Source organism: Palaemon carinicauda, chromosome 13 (assembly GCF_036898095.1).
Source record: "Palaemon carinicauda isolate YSFRI2023 chromosome 13, ASM3689809v2, whole genome shotgun sequence".
In the NCBI taxonomy this organism is placed as follows: Eukaryota; Metazoa; Arthropoda; class Malacostraca; order Decapoda; family Palaemonidae; genus Palaemon; species Palaemon carinicauda.
The window spans coordinates 135,922,616-135,939,598 of NC_090737.1; the positions used below are offsets into that span (position 1 = coordinate 135,922,616).

Sequence of the window (16,983 nt, forward strand, 5' to 3'; positions counted from 1 at the left end):
TGCTACACCCTGGGACCATTCGTAGCAGCGAGTGCAGTAGTAGGTGAGGGCTCAGCCACTACATTCCCTTAATCCCATAACCTTTTTTAACCTTTCTCTTGAATGCTTTTATTGTTGTTTTTATGGTTGTTACGGTAGGCTAAGAAGCCTTCCGCATCCTTTTGATTTGGCGGGTGGTCTATTCATTCTTGAGAAGCGCCTGGGTTAGAGGTTTTGTAGAGGTCCTTTAGTAGGGGTTGCAACCCTATATACTTTAGCACCTTTGGGTTGATTCAGCCTCCAAGAGGAACGCTGCGCTCAGTAAGGAAGACGAACTTAAAAAAGAGGCAGAGTAACGGTTCAATTCGACTTCCTTACCAGGTACTTATTATTTCATTGTTATTTGAGATAACTGTTATATGAAATATGGGATACTTAGCTATCCTTTAATCTTGTACACTGGTTTTCACCCACCCCCCTGGGTGTGAATCAGCTACATGATTATCGGGTAAGTTTAATATTGAAAAATGTTATTTTTATTAGTAAAATAAATTTTTGAATATACTTACCCGATAATCATGATTTAATTGACCCTCCCTTCCTCCCCATAGAGAACCAGTGGGACCGAGGAATAATTGAGGAGGTGTCAACAAGAAGTACTTGAGTACCTGGCCACAGGTGGCGCTGGTAAGTACACCCCCTTCTAGTATTGTGATAGCTGGCGTATCCCTCCATAGAATTCTGTTGGGCAACGGAGTTGACAGCTACATGATTATCGGGTAAGTATATTCAAAAATTTATTTTACTAATAAAAATAAAATTTTTATTGACTTCTATGTTTAGAACCTTTACCTATCTATGCGTAGGGTTGCTTTTTCCTATCAGCCTTTCTTAAACATTAAACTTACCCGCTGGTTATATAAAAATAGCTTTAGTCTCTGCCATCTGGCAGAAATTAAAAAAAAAACGTGGCAATCGCAGATAGAGTAGCCAGGTGTACACTAGCGCCCTCACGCGAGATATACAGAACCATTCCATACTTCTTCAGATCTTCTCTGCTGCCATTGCTGGCAACATCGTTTGGAATTCTCTCGCTAACAACCTTGGATTTTGGACAGTTATCTTGGTGATGTACATTTTTTTTGGTTATTGGCTTTCGCTTGTTTGATTTTTCTTTCGGATTCTCTTGAATACTTATTGATTTGGATTACTTGGATTATTTGGACCCTTGCTTGGTTTTTTATCTCTCTGTTTAACTTTTCAATATGGCCGACCCTTCTCCTTCATATAGGAAGTGTGTGAAAGGGTGTAAGACCCGGCTTCCTAAAGCCGCTGTAGATCCCCATTCAATTTGTTCTAAATGTAGAGGTAAAATTTGTGAATTGGGAGATCGATGTGAAGAATGTATTTCATTGTCTGAGAGTGAGTGGCTGGCTCCCGTATCATTGAACTTAATCCTTCCCCTGTAGTGGTAGTTTCAGATCCCGCTACCGTTTCATCTGAGCCTACACTTAAAGATATGATGACCGCGATTCAAGCCCTTGGAGTAAGGGTAGAATCTCTCGCGGCGGACAGAAACCAGCTCATGTCCGACGTGAACCAGTCAAAAAGTGTTAGTGTAAAAAGTGCAATTAATGTGTTCAGTGATGTGGAGGGTTGCTTGAGCCTGTCGTTCACCTAGCCTTAGACCTCTTCCAAGCTCCCCGACCCATGGGAGAAGGAATGTCGTTTGGCGAAAGGGAACGAGAGGCATTATCGCTCGTGCAGACGTCCCCTCAAGCGTACCTGTTGTCGCATCGCAGGACGCTCACCTTCACCATGGGAAAGGTGAGGTTAGTTTGTCATCTTCATCTTCGGATGACGCTACGCACAGCAAGGGCTGGCGTCATGCTTCAAGACCTCTTAAGAGGAAAGCGGATTTAGTGGCTCAGCGTCGCGATCCTTCGCCGCAAGCGCCTGGCTGTAGCCATTGGGATAGTCCAGAGTGTTTTCGTTCGTCTGTCGAAGGTTCTGCAAAACGTCCTGATAGGATGTCAGAGGTTGACAAAGGTTTAGTTCAGCCAGATACGAATCTTGTTCCTGAGTCTGGTGTTACGGTACATGCACCGCCGCTTCCGTCAGACTGGTATCCGTCTTCTGAAAACTTGGAGTGTTACGTAAGCAATGAGGAAGGCGAGTTCGCGGTCGAAGTTTCTTCACCTGTGTCACCGCATGTTGATCCTAATTGGACTATGCTGCAAGGCATGCAACAGCAGCTCTCATCCTTTATGCAGTCTTATCAGCCTGCTGTTAGCAAAAATGTGGTTCGTCAAGATTCCAATCACAGGGATTCTTCGCTTCTTAACTCTAAGTGTCGTAAGACATCTAGTCTTGTCACGCGTGATGACGTTTCTGTCGCACAGGCGGCTAACAAGCAAATACACAACGTTGAACGGCGTGATAAGGCTTCTGTATTCTGTATCTCATCGAGTTCCTGCTTCTCTTGATATCAAACGTCAAGCTACCAAGCGTGACGTCGAGCGTCAACCTTCCAAGCGCGGCGACGATCGCCAGGCAACTAAGCGTGACGCCGAGCGTCAAGCTAAACCTGACGTCGAGCGAAAGACACGTGACGTCAACATCAAGCAAACCGTGACGTCCAACGTCAGTCAGATGTTGTTCGACATGCAGCCAGACGTGACGTCGACCACAAGATTAGCGAACGTCATGTGGACGTCAGCCATGCCGAACGTCTTGATCGCGCGCACCGCAGTGCCGATTCTCATGTTCGCAAGCGACAGCTTTATGAACGTAGAGCTTTGATTCATGGTGATACTGCCCGTGATAATTCTACAGCTATATTGGACAGTGGTCGCTCTCGCAAGGAGTCTCCTCTTGTTTTGCAAGACACTGCTACATTGGTTGGAGTTCTTTCAGAGGAATAACCGGATGATCACTTTTCCCCGGATGAACTCTTGGATATTTTTTCTGAGGAAGAAGAGAATAAGACACCTCAACACTCTGTCGACCTTAAAAAGATTGTTGGTCTTTATGGAGTTATTTGCGGATCATTTTGTTCTCGTAGCCCCACGTTCACCTCCTTCGGAGTTTACCTTAGGAAAAGCATAGAGAACATCGCTTTTTACTAAGATGGTACTCTCTCGTTCTTCAAAGAGAGCATTAAAGTTAATGGGTGATTGGATGCAGTCTAGAAAAGACCTAAGCAAGTCAGGATTTGCTTTTCCCCCGGCCAGATTAGCTTCCAAGTCTAGTGTATGGTACGAGACAGGAGAAGTTCTCGGTTTGGGAGTTCCTGCCTCTGCTCAGGGCGACTTCTCAAGCCTAGTAGACTCTTCTCGTCGTTTGGCCATGAGAAGGACTAAGATCTTATGGTCGATGTCTGAGTTTGATCATCTCTTATTATTATTATTATTATTACTATCCAAGCTACAACCCTAGTTGGAAAAGCAAGATGCTATAAGCCCAGGGGCTCCAACAGGGAAAAATAGCCCAGTGAGGAAAGGAAATAAGGAAATAAATAAATGAAGAGAACAAATTAACAATAAAGCATTCTAAAAACAGTAACAACGTCAAAACAGACATGTCATATATAAACTATTAACAGAATCAAAAACAAATATGTCATAAATAAACTATAAAAAGACTCATGTCCGCCTGGTCAACAAAAAAGCATTTGCTCCAACTTTGAACTTTTGAAGTTCTACTGATTCAACCACCCGATTAGGAAGATCATTCCACAACTTGGTAACAGATGGAATAAAACTTCTGGAGTACTGCGTAGTATTGAGCCTCGTGATGGAGAAGGCCTGGCTATTAGAATTAACTGCCTGCCTAGTATTACGCACAGGATAGAATTGTCCAGGGAGATCTGAATGTAAAGGATGGTCAGAGTTATGAAAAATCTTATGCAACATGCATAATGAACTAATTAAACGACGGTGCCAGAGATTAATATCTAGATCAGGAATAAGAAATTTAATAGATCGTAAGTTTCTGTCCAACAAATTAAGATGAGAATCAGCAGCTGAAGACCAAACAGGAGAACAATACTCAAAACAAGGTAGAATGAAAGAATTAAAACACTTCTTCAGAATAGATTGATCACCGAAAATCTTGAAAGACTTTCTCAATAAGCCTATTTTTTGTGCAATTGAAGAAGACAGAGACCTTATATGTTTCTCAAAAGTAAATTTACTGTCGAGAATCACACCTAAAATTTTGAAAGAGTCATACATATTTAAAGAAACATTATCAATACTGAGATCCGGATGTTGAGGAGCCACCGTCCTTGATCTACTTACAATCATACTTTGAGTTTTGTTAGGATTCAACTTCATACCCCATAATTTGCACCATGCACTAATTCTAGCTAAATCTCTATTAAGGGATTCACCAACCCCAGATCTACATTCAGGGGATGGAATTGATGCAAAGAGAGTAGCATCATCAGCATATGCAACAAGTTTGTTTTCTAGGCCAAACCACATGTCATGTGTATATAGTATGAAAAGTAATGGGCCAAGAACACTACCCTGTGGAACACCGGATATCACGTTCCTATAATCACTATGGTGCCCATCAACAACAACTCTTTGAGATCTATTACTTAAAAAATTAATAATAATGCTAAGAAACAACCCACCCACTCCCAACTGTTTCAGTTTGAAAACAAGGGCCTCATGATTAACACGGTCAAAGGCAGCACTAAAATCAAGGCCAATCATACGAACTTCCCGACCACAATCAAGGGATTTCTGTACAGCATTGGAGATTGTAAGAAGGGCATCACATGCTCCAAGGCCTTTACGAAAACCAAATTGCAAACTAGGGAGTAGATGATTACCTTCAGCAAACCTATTAAGACGTTTTGCCAGAAGACGTTCAAAAACTTTAGATAATATGGGAGTTATGGAAATTGGGCGGTAATCAGTGGGACTTGAGCTACCACAAACACATTTACATAGAGGAGTAACATTACCAATTCTCCAACTAGTGCTAAAAGCTCCTCTTCTTGCTAACTTGCGCAAAATAACAGATAACTTTGGAGCTAAGAAATCTGCTGTCTTTATAAAAAACAAAGGAAAAATACCATTTGGGTCTACACCTCCATAAGCATCAAGGTCCATCAACAGAGCTTTAATCTCACGAGATCGAAAAGCTAAACTAGTTAGTTTAGCCTCAGGAAAACAGGAAAGAGGAAGTTCAAGTTTTTCATTACTCTGTTTACTGTCAAAAACATCAGCCAAAAGGGTTGCCTTTTCCTTTGGACAGTGAGTGACTGAGCCATCTGGTTTAAGTAAAGGAGGAACTGTTGCATCTACACCAAAGAGTGCAGATTTAAGGGTAGACCACCATTTATGTTCCTGAGTTGTACCAGAAAGTGTTTCTTTTATGGTTAAATTGTACTCCTTCAAAGGTATCTACATAGCATTCGAAGTGTTCAACTTTCTCGATTGTACTCTGGGAGCCTTGGGAAAGAAAGTTTCTGCACTGAAGGATCCTGACACTGATAGCTTTATACATGTAATGTCGTGTATGGATAAAGCAGTTAGAGATGGCTCGAATGAGTTAGCAGCCTTGTTCACACCCGGGGTCATTAAGAAAAGAGCAACTATGTGCTCTTTTCTTTCTATGGAGGCTACTCCATTCCAGAGGTCAGAATTGCCGTTTGCACTGCTTTCTCCTTCTCTGTTCCCTTAGGAGCTAGTAAGAGAGGTTGCTGCCGCCTTGACCCAGAAGGCAACTCAGGACTTAGTCTCCAAGACGGCAAGGAAGGTTCTTCCAACTTCCTTCACCAGCCGTAGACCGAAGGAAGATACTTCTTTTCCTCATGTTTCACAGCCATTTCGTGGAAAGTCCGTCGGTAGGGGTAGCTTCAGACCCGATGGGAGAAGGTTTAGAAGGAGAGGTTCTAGATCTGGCCGAAGCAGAGTCTGACTGCTTTCGCCTTCAGACAGCAGTGGGGGCCAGGCTAAACAACTTCTGGCAAGCCTGGGAGAGAAGGGGAGCGGACCCTTGGTCCGTTCGTGTTTTAAAGGAGGGTTACAAGATCCCGTTCATTATGAAACCTCCGTTAGTTTTAGACCCTGTGGATCACTCTCCCAGATACAAGGAGGAGTTGAAGAGGCAGGCTATGCACCTTCAAATGTCTCTCTTGAAATCACCAGGGTTTTACAACAGCTTATTCCTGGTTCCCAAGAACTCGGGGCATGGAGACCAGTCCTGGACGTAAGTATCCTCAACGACTACGTTCAGAAGACAAAGTTCTCTATGGAGACTTAGAAGACTGTGCTTTTAGCAGTAAGAAAGGGTGACTGGATGGTCTCGTTAGACCTCCAGGATGCTTACTTTCATGTCCCGATCCATCCAAGTTTCAAGCGTTATCTGAGGTTCATGTACAGGAAGGTCTTCCAGTTTCGGGCCTTGTGTTTTGCCCTCAGCACCGTCCCTCTAATCTTCACGAAGATCATGTTGAATGTAGCGCGTTTGCTCCAGTCAGAAGGCATCAGAGCCTCCTTGTACCTGGACGATTGGGTCCTAAGAGCTCCCTCTTTCAATCGCTGTCTGGAGGATCTGCATCTGACATTGAGTCTGTCAGAAGAGCTAGGCCTTCTTGTGAACTCAGAGAAGTACCAATTGATTCCATCCCAGAAGATTCTCTTTAGGGATGGAGATTCGGAGTCTGGCTTTTCAGGCTTTTCCGTCACCTTCAAGGATACGGCTAGCTCTCCTAAAACTTTGTGCTTTTCTAAAGAAAAACGTCTGTTCAGTAAGAGAGTGGATGAATCTCCTAGGAACCCTCTCTTCACTAAAACAGTTTGTTTCTCTGGGAAGACTAAACCTTCGGCCTCTTCAATTCCATCTCAATTTCCATTGGATCAAAGAGGACAGCCTCGACACGAAAAGCATTCCCCTTACGGAACCGATAAGAAAGTGGCTTTAGTGGTGGAACAACCTAAGCAGACTTCAGGAAGGTCTCTCGTTGGAGCAAAAGAGCCCAGACCTTGTGTTGTTTTCCGACGCCTCGGACTCGGGGAGGGGAGCAACACTGGGAAAATCAGAGATCTCAGGTCTGTGGACAAGGGAACAGGAGAGCCTCCACATCAATCAAAAGGAGCTGTTGGCAGTCCTGTTGGCTCTCATAGGTTTCGAGGGGTTAATGTTGAACAAAGTAGTGCAAGTCAATGCCGACAACACTACAGCATTGGCATACATAGCCAAACAAGGCGAGACTCACTCGAGGTCACTTTACGAGATAGCAAGGACTCTTCTCGTGTGGGCAAAAGAAAGAAAGGTAACCTTGTTTACAAGATTCATACAGGGAAAGAAGAACGTGATGGCAGACAGCCTTAGCAGGAGGAATCAAGTTCTACCCACGGAGTGGACATTACATCTGGATGTATGCGAGAAACTTTGGCAGATTTGGTGTCGTCCGTTCATAGACCTGTTCGCGACCTCAAAAACGAAAAGGCTGGAGACATATTGCTCACCAGTTCCGGACCTCGAAGCAACACACATAGACGTGTTTCTGATGGATAGGTCTCACCTGGATGTGTACGCGTTCCTACCATTCAAAGTGCTGTACAAGGTGTTACAAAAGTTCGTGTCTTACAAGGGAACCAGGTTGACTTTAGTGGCTCCCTTCTGGCCATCAAGAGGGTGGTTCACAGAGGTACTGGAATGGATGGTGGACGTTTCAAGAAGCCTGCCATTGAGAATAGATCTTCTCAAACAACTTCACTTGGGAAGAAACGATCTAAACCTCCAAGCTTTACGTCTGACTGCCTTCAGACTATTGAAAAACTCGCAAGAGCTAGAGGATTTTCGAAGGAGGCAGCTAGGGCTATCGCTAGAGCAAGGAGGACTTCTACCATCAAGGTTTATCAGTCCAAGTGGGAGGTTTTTAGAGAATGGTGTAGAGCTAAATCAGTTTCTTCATCCAGTTCCTCTGTAACACAAATTGCCGATTTCTTCTTAGACCTTAGAAGAAAGCACAACTTTTCCTCCTCGACCATCAAGGGGTACAGGAGTATGCTGGCAGCTGTCTTCAGGCACAGGAATTTAGATTTCTCAAAATCTTCTCAGATCTTTTGAGACTTCTAAGAGGCGTCAACAAGAATCACCAGCCTAGAATTTAGATGTTTTGAAATTCCTCATGAGTGACAGACTCGAGCCTTTACACTCTGCTTCTTTTAAAGATCTGACTTTGAAGACACTTTTCTTAGTAAGTCTGGCAACAGCTAAGAGAGTCAGTGAAGTAAACGCTTTTAGTAAGAATATTGGCTTCAGAAATGGCAAAGCCATATGCTCCTTGCAGCTTGGATTCCTGGCCAAAAACGAACGTCCTTCTCATCCATGGCCTAAATCTTTCGAGATTGCTAACCTCTGATATGATTGGTGAAGAGTTGGAGAAAGTCCTGTGTCCTGTTAGAGCACTGAAGTTCTATCTGGACAGGACTATAGATTTAAGAGGCAATTCAGAAGCTCTTTGGTGCGCAGTCAGGAAGCCTTCGTTACCTATGTCTAAAAACGCCCTATCATTTTTTATAAGACTTTTAATTAGAGAGGCTCACTCACACTGGTGAGGCAGATTTTAAGATACTGAAAGTAAAGACTCATGAAGTTGAAGCTGTGGCAACTTCTGTAGCTTTTAAACAAAATCGTTCTCTGCAAAGCATCATGGACACAACTTTTTGGAGGAGTAAATCTGTGTTCGCCTCTCATTACTTGAAACGTGTCCAGACTCTTTATGTAGACTGCTACACTTTGAGACCATTCGTAGCAGCAAGTGCAGTAGTGGGTGAAGGATCTACCACTACATTCCCCTAACCCTAGTACCCTTTTTCTTCTCTTGGAACTTTTATATTTTTTTATGGTTGTATGTGGAGATTGGTCGACAATCTTCCGCAATCTTTGATTTAGACAGGTGATCATTTTGTTCCTTGAGAGTGCCTGGAACAAGGGTATTAGTTGAGGTCCTGTCAGCATAGAGGTTATTTACCGGTTTGACAGCTCCTAGAGGTTTTCAGCCCCCTGGGTGGATCGCTGGATCTCTGGATCTCATAAGGATAGCAGACATAATGAGGCAGAGAATCATTGAAGTCAGCTTCCTTAACAGGTACGAACCTTTAAGCTTGTTTTAATTAACTCTTAAGTAATATTCCAACAATGTAGCTGTCTCTAACCCTCCACCAAGGGTGTCAATCAGGTATTTTTATGTAACCAGCGGTTAAGTTTAATGTTTAAAAATATTTGCATTATAAAATAAATTTTTGGACATACTTACCCGCTGGTTATATAACCTTTATTCCCACCCTCCCCTCTAGACCTATGGGCATGGAAGATCTAGAGAAGTATGGAATGGTTCTGTATATCTCGCGTGAGGGCACTAATGTACACCTGGCCACTCTATCTGCGATTGCCGCGGGTTTTTTTTTTTAATTTCTGCTGGACGTCAGAGACTAAAGCTATTTTTATATAACCAGTGGGTACGTATGTTCAAAAATTTATTTTATTATGAAAATATCATTTCTGGGCTCAATCCTGTGCCACCCAGTGAAATGCTCCTAATGCACCATTTCTAAGGAATATAACTGCTAATATTACCAGAGAAAAAATGTATAGGAATGCTAGGTTGAACTAGCTCGCTCACCTAATGGTGTCGGTATAAACTGGGGCGAAATACCAGAGGTCTCGTGCCATTTAGACTTCTCATCTTCGAAATCCCTCAACAGTGAGGTGCGGTTCAACCTCCCCTTCCCCGCAGATCAGTACTACTAACTCTACCCACGCTTGCCCAACACTCCTTTCTACCACCTGTTGTTATTAAGTCCAACGTGTTTTTTCTAAGAAGCCCTACGTCCTCTCCGAAGATTATTGTAATCTTATTTACCCAAACGCAAAATCTTCGGCAGCAGTGCCTAAGGAAGTCGCGGCCCCTATAATTGCCGACATTGCAGAAACTGTGGAACTCAATCTCGTTCAGGATACGGACATCGCTGACGACCCGGACCCCATTGAAGACAATGTTGCGGCTCTGAACTTAGACATAGAGCCCATGGTTTTAGACGAATCAGAAACAGGTAAGGTGGTAGGTGAGGCAGGTGGGTCTGGTGCTAAGGCCTCTCTTCTTAGCCCCTCTATTTCTTCAACTTCTAATAATTCTTCCTTTTTAGGTTTTGAAGGGAACTGCGAATCCTCTGCGAGATCGCACCCGGTTCCTCCCAAGGTCAAATCTCAGAAGAGACCTTTAGTGAGGACTCGTAAGAATCCTACACTACCTAGATCATCCAAGCCCAAGAAGGCTCCCCTCCCCAGAGCCCCTAGTGGTTCGGCTAGCACCGCCCCTATGTCTCAGGACCGGGGAGTGCAGTCATCCCCCTTAGTTACCACGACCAACCTCGACCCGGTGGCTCTCACCAATATGAAGACGAGGGTCGTTTCAGAGCAGATTAGCTCTATGCTTTCTGCCGTCACCAGGAGACTAGACACCCTGGAAGGAGGACTGCCTCAACAACAGCAGTTCCTCATCCCGGACGCCTCAAAACTCCCGCCTTTCACGAAGAACAACCCGTGGAAAATGGCGCTCCACTGTCCTTTCACGGACGGAATGTTAACCATTGAGAGTTTTGGGACCCGGCCCATTGAAGATTTTGAGTTCTTCCCTCCCGGCCTTCAATTCCCTTTCCCCGGCTTACGGAAGAGGCTCTTGTCCGGCTAGATAAGGTCCCTAAAGAGACCGTTATCTTTCCGAAGGAACAGGCTCAGTCTGTTTGGGGTTAGAACCTTAAACGAGTGGGGTTGTACAAACACCATGCTGACCCCCCACAAGAGTACTTACACCATGTTTCTTGTGGACGAACAGACCCCCACACCTTGCGTCACCAAAATGGTTGAATTAGCCCTTCAGGCAGTGGCCGAAGATAAACCTTTGCCACAACTCCGGGAGACAGATCCTACATCTCTTCTACTCCCATCAGATAATGAATGTTGGCTTAACACCCAATCGACATTCACTTATGGTAAGCTATCCGCTGACTGTGCATCGACGCAATTCGGCGAACGCCTCCCAAGACTACCTGAAACCTTAATCCGACTCATTCGAGTCCCGGTCTAGGTTTAGCCGGAGCCTCAACGTCTCGACTATGGCGGAGATGTTTTCTCTTACCTATGACGAGGAACATGCCTTTAAGGTTATGACTAAAGCCACCCTGCAATCTTTGTTAGCAGATTGCTATGACTTCTTGGTGGCCAGAAGACGTTGCCGTAGGCATGTCTTATCTGAAGCTACTATCCGCCATGAGCCGAATAAGCTCATTAAAGCCTGTGCTTGGGGTCCGGACCTGTTCCCGGAGGACATGGTCAACTCGGTATTGAGCGAAGCTGCCAGAGTAAACCAGAGCCTTAAGGTCCGTTGGGGCCTCACTCCCAAACGGAAGTTCGAACAATCGAGCATTCACTCCCGGGGCAGGAAGAGGCTACGCCCTTATAGCTCTACTCAATTCCGCCAACCTCTTCAAGTAGTCCAGTCGGTCCCGGTCACTCGGGGCATGCAGCCCTCTACCTCCAAGTCTCAGCCCCAAGAGAAGTATGTCCTCGTCCCTGAAAGCCAAGTGGCCTCGAACTCGTTTACCTCTCCTGTTTATAACCCGGTCTATGAGTCCCGGGTTTCCTCCCAAGGACACCAACGAGGCAAGGGCCCCGGTTCGAGAGGTTCTTTTCAGAACAGAGGCAAAGGGAGATATTTCTCCCTTGGAAAAGGGTCACCTGGTGGCCGAGGCGGTAAAACCTCCAACTACTGAAGATCTTCAGGTAGGAGGGAGACTTAATGCGTTCCGGAGTCGCTTGGGCCTTCAGCATAATCTCCAAGGGCCTGGGGTGGAGTTGGATAGAAGGGCCTCCTCCACCGAACAAATTCCATCAACCCTCGACACCGGACCTACTTCGGAAGAGGCTTCTCCCATGGACAACCGTCAAGAGCCTATCAAAGTCGGTTCCGTTGCAGTACCCCCCTCCAAGGATAGTCATCCACACGGATGCCTCTCTATCAGGTTGGGGAGGCTATTCCCAACACAGGAAGGTTCAGGGCCTTTGGTCCACAATGTTCCAACAATTCCACATAAACGTCCCGGAGGCCATGGCGGTCTTACTAACTTTGAAACGTCTTTCCCCGGCCAAGAAACAACATCTGAGGATAGTCCTCAACAACGAAGTCCTAGTCCGTTGTCTAAACAGAGGGGGCTCCAAGTCAGGTCCCATCAATCATGTGATGGTAGTAATCTTCTCCCTGGCGGCCTCAAACCAATGGCACCTATCAGCCGTCCATCTGGCTGGAGTTCGGAACGTTGTGGCAGACGCACTCTCCAGGACGACACCGTTGGAGTCAGAATGGTCACTAGATCGCAAATCCTTTCAATGGATCCGCTCCCAAGTGCCGGATCTCCAGGTAGATCTCTTCGCGACGGAGTCCAACCACAAACTGAAATGTTATGTGGCCCCCAACCTGGACCCTCGGGCTTACGCCACGGATGCCATGTCTCTCGACTGGAACACCTGGGAAAGGATTTACCTTTTCCCACCGGTGAACCTACTGATGAAGGTGCTGGAGAAACTTAAAACCTTCAAAGGTCAAGTAGCCCTGGTGGCCCCCAATTAGCCCAAGAGCAATTGGTTTCCTCTTTTACTGGAGCTGAATCTCCACCCTCACCAGATTCCCAACCCGACTTTGACCCAGATAGTACAAACGTGCACTGTGTTCGCTTCCTCAAACATTCGGAACACCCTAACTTTATGGACTTCATGATGTTTGCGGCACACAAAGGGGGTAACATAGACCCCCAGAATACTTTATTCTTAGAATCCGACAAGAGAGACTCCACTCTTCGTCAATATGACTCAGCGGTCAAAAAACTAGCAAAGTTTTTGAAGGATTCTAATACTGTCTTTATGACACCTAACCTAACAGTAACCTTTTTTAGAACCTTGTTTGAGTCGGGCTTAGCAGCTAACACTATTACTACCATCAAGTCTGCCTTGAAGAAGATTTTCCTAATCGGCTTTAATATAGATCTAACAGATTCATTGCTAACTTCGATCCCAAGAGCCTGTGCCAGACTGAGACCATCTTCTCGTCCTAGCTCGATTTCCTGGTTTCTCAATGATGTTCTTGAACTAGCGTCAGAAACCGTCAACGATTTATGTGAGTATATCCCTCTACTCAGAAAAACTCTCTTTCTTGTGAGTTTAGCATCTGGCGCCAGGATTTCGGAATTAGCTGCCTTATCAAGAGACCCAGGCCACATTGAGTTCCTTCCGTCAGGAGAGGTCCTCCTCTCCCTAGACAAGGTCTTCTTGGAAAATTATCCCTCTCCCTCAGGATCCCTCCCTATGCCCGGTTACCACTCTAAAGTCCTTTCTATCAAGGACTTCCTATAAGACCTCGGGACCCTTGTTCATCAGAGAGCGGGGAGGGACTATAACTTTGAAAGGGATCAGACAACAGATCTTGTATTTCATTAAACAGGCTAATCCAGAGTCTTTTCCTCACGTCCACGACATTCGGGCGGTAGCGACCTCAATAAATTTTTTCCATCACATGAACTTTACAGATCTCTCTAAATATACCGGATGGAAATCCCCCTCGGTGTTCAAGCGGCACTATCTTAAACACCTAGAGGCCCTTCAACTCGCTACTGTAGCCGCAGGGAGCGTGGTATCCCCCGGACAAATTCCTTCCTAACTAATTCCTGAATCCGATATCTTCCACCTTCTTTCTCTTACCTGCCTCACTTACAGTTCATACCTGAGTTCGGTTTGTTATATCACACCCATGGGTGTTCCCATTTCGTAACATTGCTTATTTTATTATCATTGTTCAATTTACTTTTACCATACGAACTGTATTTCTTTAGTGTCCAAGTTTATATAGTATGTTCCAGTATTTGACCTTAGATGGTTTTATTTCAAGTTTGCTGTTCATTTGTCTTCCCTTCCTGGGATATTATACCTTATCATGTTGATGTTATTAAAGACGACCGTCTTCTACGTTAACTCTTGATTAAACCACTATTTGTTATGTTGATTTTAATTCATTCCCTTATAGTTAATGAAGTTTGGGTTCGTTTCTCTGGTACTATTTCACTGGGCGGCACAGGATTGAGCCCAGAAAAGGGATTTTGACGAAGGAAAAATCTATTTCTGGGCGAGAGACCTATGCCGCCCAGTGAACCCACCCTAGTTGCTCCCCCCCCTGATCAGACCCCAAACTTAAGGGTGCTGTAAGGAGTGATGGGCAAGCGTGGGTAGAGTTAGTAGTACTGATCTGCGAGGCAGGGGAGGTTGAACCGCACCTCACTATTGAGGGATTTCGAAGAGGAGAAGTCTAAATGGTACGAGACCTCTGGTATTTCGCCCCAGTTTATACCGACACCATTAGGTGAGCGAGCTAGTTCAACCTAGCATTCCTATACATTTTTTCTCTGGTAATATTAGCAGTTATATTCCTTAGAAATGGTGCATTAGGAGCATTTCACTGGGCGGCACAGGTCTCTCGCCCAGAAATAGATTTTTCCTTCGTCAAAATCCCTTTTTACACACATTGTCTGAAAGTTGAAAATGTCTGCATGAGGAAAGTAGAGGTAAAAACGTCCCTTCAAAAAGGGGTTAAGTTAAAAATCTTCTTTGGGAAAAGGTAACAATGCAATTTAACTTGAAAAGTGATATAATGAAACCTGGCCCAGAGAAGGATAGTTGTAAACATCCCTTGAAAAGGAAATGATTTAAAATTGTCCCTGCAGAGAAAAGTTTTAAACATCCTGGAAATAGGTAGCGCTACAAATTTCCCTTGGAAATGGACTGCGTTGAAACAATCAAAGGGAAAATTTAGAGTTCAAACATACCAAAGGGAAGTGCTTTGAAACCTTTCCTGAAAAAAGTAGAGTTGAAAGCTTCCCTTAAGAAAACCGGGAAAAAAGATCTTTGTGTTCAATTGCTGTTTCCTAGTTATCATAAATTTATAATGCAACAAATAGTTTTGGTAATGTTCATGATTTTTAATTTGCACATTTCCTCATATTTCACTACTATCTGATCTGCCTAATTATATACCTACAGTTTTGCCAATTCATTTGGGTGGTAGCCAGAAATTTTGATAAAATAAAGGATCATAAGCAAATATATTAACCAAAGTTTATAGCCAAGTATGTCTGGCAAGGCCTGGAGGGACACAGAGGCTTGGAGCCCTGCTTGGTATAGGAGGATCAGATGTCTCATGTTACATAAGAAAATGAGTGTCCTGATCCTAATTAAAACCACAGACTTTCTGTAATGTGGTAGAGTGATAAATACTGTATATACTCTACAGTACTTGAAATTTGACTTCATCAGTTTTCCCTTATGAGTCTTTCTTTTCTCTTTACTACACTCATTTCTACATAAGAAAAGGAGTGCCCCGATCTTAATTAAAACCCAGAACATAAAGTGCTCAATGTATTAATTTATCCTTATGCCTTCTAGTTACAGTATTGAAGATATTTCACTCTAAAGACACACAGAGAAGATAGCCAGATACCAACTAACTTACCATTTATGTCCAGGATTCTGTGGATGTATAAAAGAGTAATAAAAAGTAAGGGTTTTATTATCAAAATAATTTCCTAAACATATACAGTAGTGTAAATGAAGCTTCCTATTGGTTAAATATATATTATGATGTCACTGTACATGTATCATGTTTAAAGATTTCAAGAAAATTTATCTTAATTTTTTTGTTTCAGGCATTGCCAAGGTTTATCATACACCAACAAGTATGTACTGCATTGATCGAATTCTACTATGCCTAATTGCCCACATCTTTTTGGGTATTTTTGGCCAAAAACTAAAACGACCATCGTAATGGAAGGTAACGGTATACACCCTATTCCCCATATTGTGTTCCTTGATTCAACAGTCCTATTACTATCCATTATGTTTGTGATATAACAGAGCTGCCTTGATGAACAATAGTAATGTGATTCATTTGAATTTAGGCATATGGCCTGGGGGTAGGGGCAAAAGGCAATTACAGAAAACATCCTGCAGTATTATATTCATAGCAGTTTTACCCCCATTTTAACTTAGTGCATATTCCTTGGTGTCTGTACCTTTTGTTAGTGAATAGATTCCTCTTTAGTCTCACTAACTATTTTACTCAAGTCCTTGTAAATACTTAAGTAACTTTGATTTTCTTAACTTTCAATTTTTAAATGGGTAGCCCATTTTACTGTCCAATCTGTTTTACATTATAGCCTAACTGCATGGATTTCTTTAGTTGCTTTTGGAAGCCAAAAGGTTTTAACTGCTGTGATATACAAGTTATTTAATGTATTATCTTCTGGGGTATAGTGCGACACTTGTATTCATGAAATGTGACACTGTTGGCGCATTCGCCACTGGGTGGAAATTTATTTCTATATGAACACTATGTTGTATGGATATTTATCCATATCTAGACATAGTTAGAATTGACTATGCATAAATATAGGCATAATTAATGTATTTCTATTTGAACACTATGTTGTATGGATATTTAGCCATATTTAGACAGTTAGGATTGAATATGCATAAATATAGGCATAATTAATGTATTTCTATTTGAACACTATGTTGTATGGATATTTAGCCATATTTAGAGAGTTAGGATTGAATATGCATAAATATAGGCATAATTAATTTAATTCTATTTGAACACTATGTTGTATGGATATTTATCCATATTTATACATAGTTAGAATTAAATACATGCATAAATATAGGCATAATTAATTTAATTCTATTTGAACACGATGTTGTATGGATATTTATCCATATTTATACATAGTTAGAATTAAATACATGCATAAATATAGGCATAACTAATTTAATTCTATTTGAACACGATGTTGTATGGATATTTATCCATATTTATACATAGTTAGAATTAAATACATGCATAAATATAGGCATAATTAATTTAATTCTATTTGAACA

The 16,983-nt window shown here is 43.1% G+C and overlaps 1 protein-coding gene and 1 long non-coding RNA gene across 3 annotated transcripts in view; one reads left to right on the top strand and one right to left on the bottom strand.

Moving 5' to 3' along the window:
* The window catches only part of LOC137652477 (pre-mRNA-splicing regulator WTAP-like), a 140,116-nt gene that overhangs the window by 73,263 nt on the left and 49,870 nt on the right, over nt 1-16,983 (bottom strand). The gene's annotated exons all lie outside the window — the stretch shown is intronic.
* The window catches only part of LOC137652479 (uncharacterized), a 35,278-nt gene that overhangs the window by 12,012 nt on the left and 6,283 nt on the right, over nt 1-16,983 (top strand). For both annotated transcript variants that reach the window (XR_011046321.1, XR_011046322.1), the window contains exon 2: nt 15,753-15,877. This is a non-coding gene — a long non-coding RNA (uncharacterized lncRNA). The remainder of the gene's footprint in view (nt 1-15,752; nt 15,878-16,983) is intronic.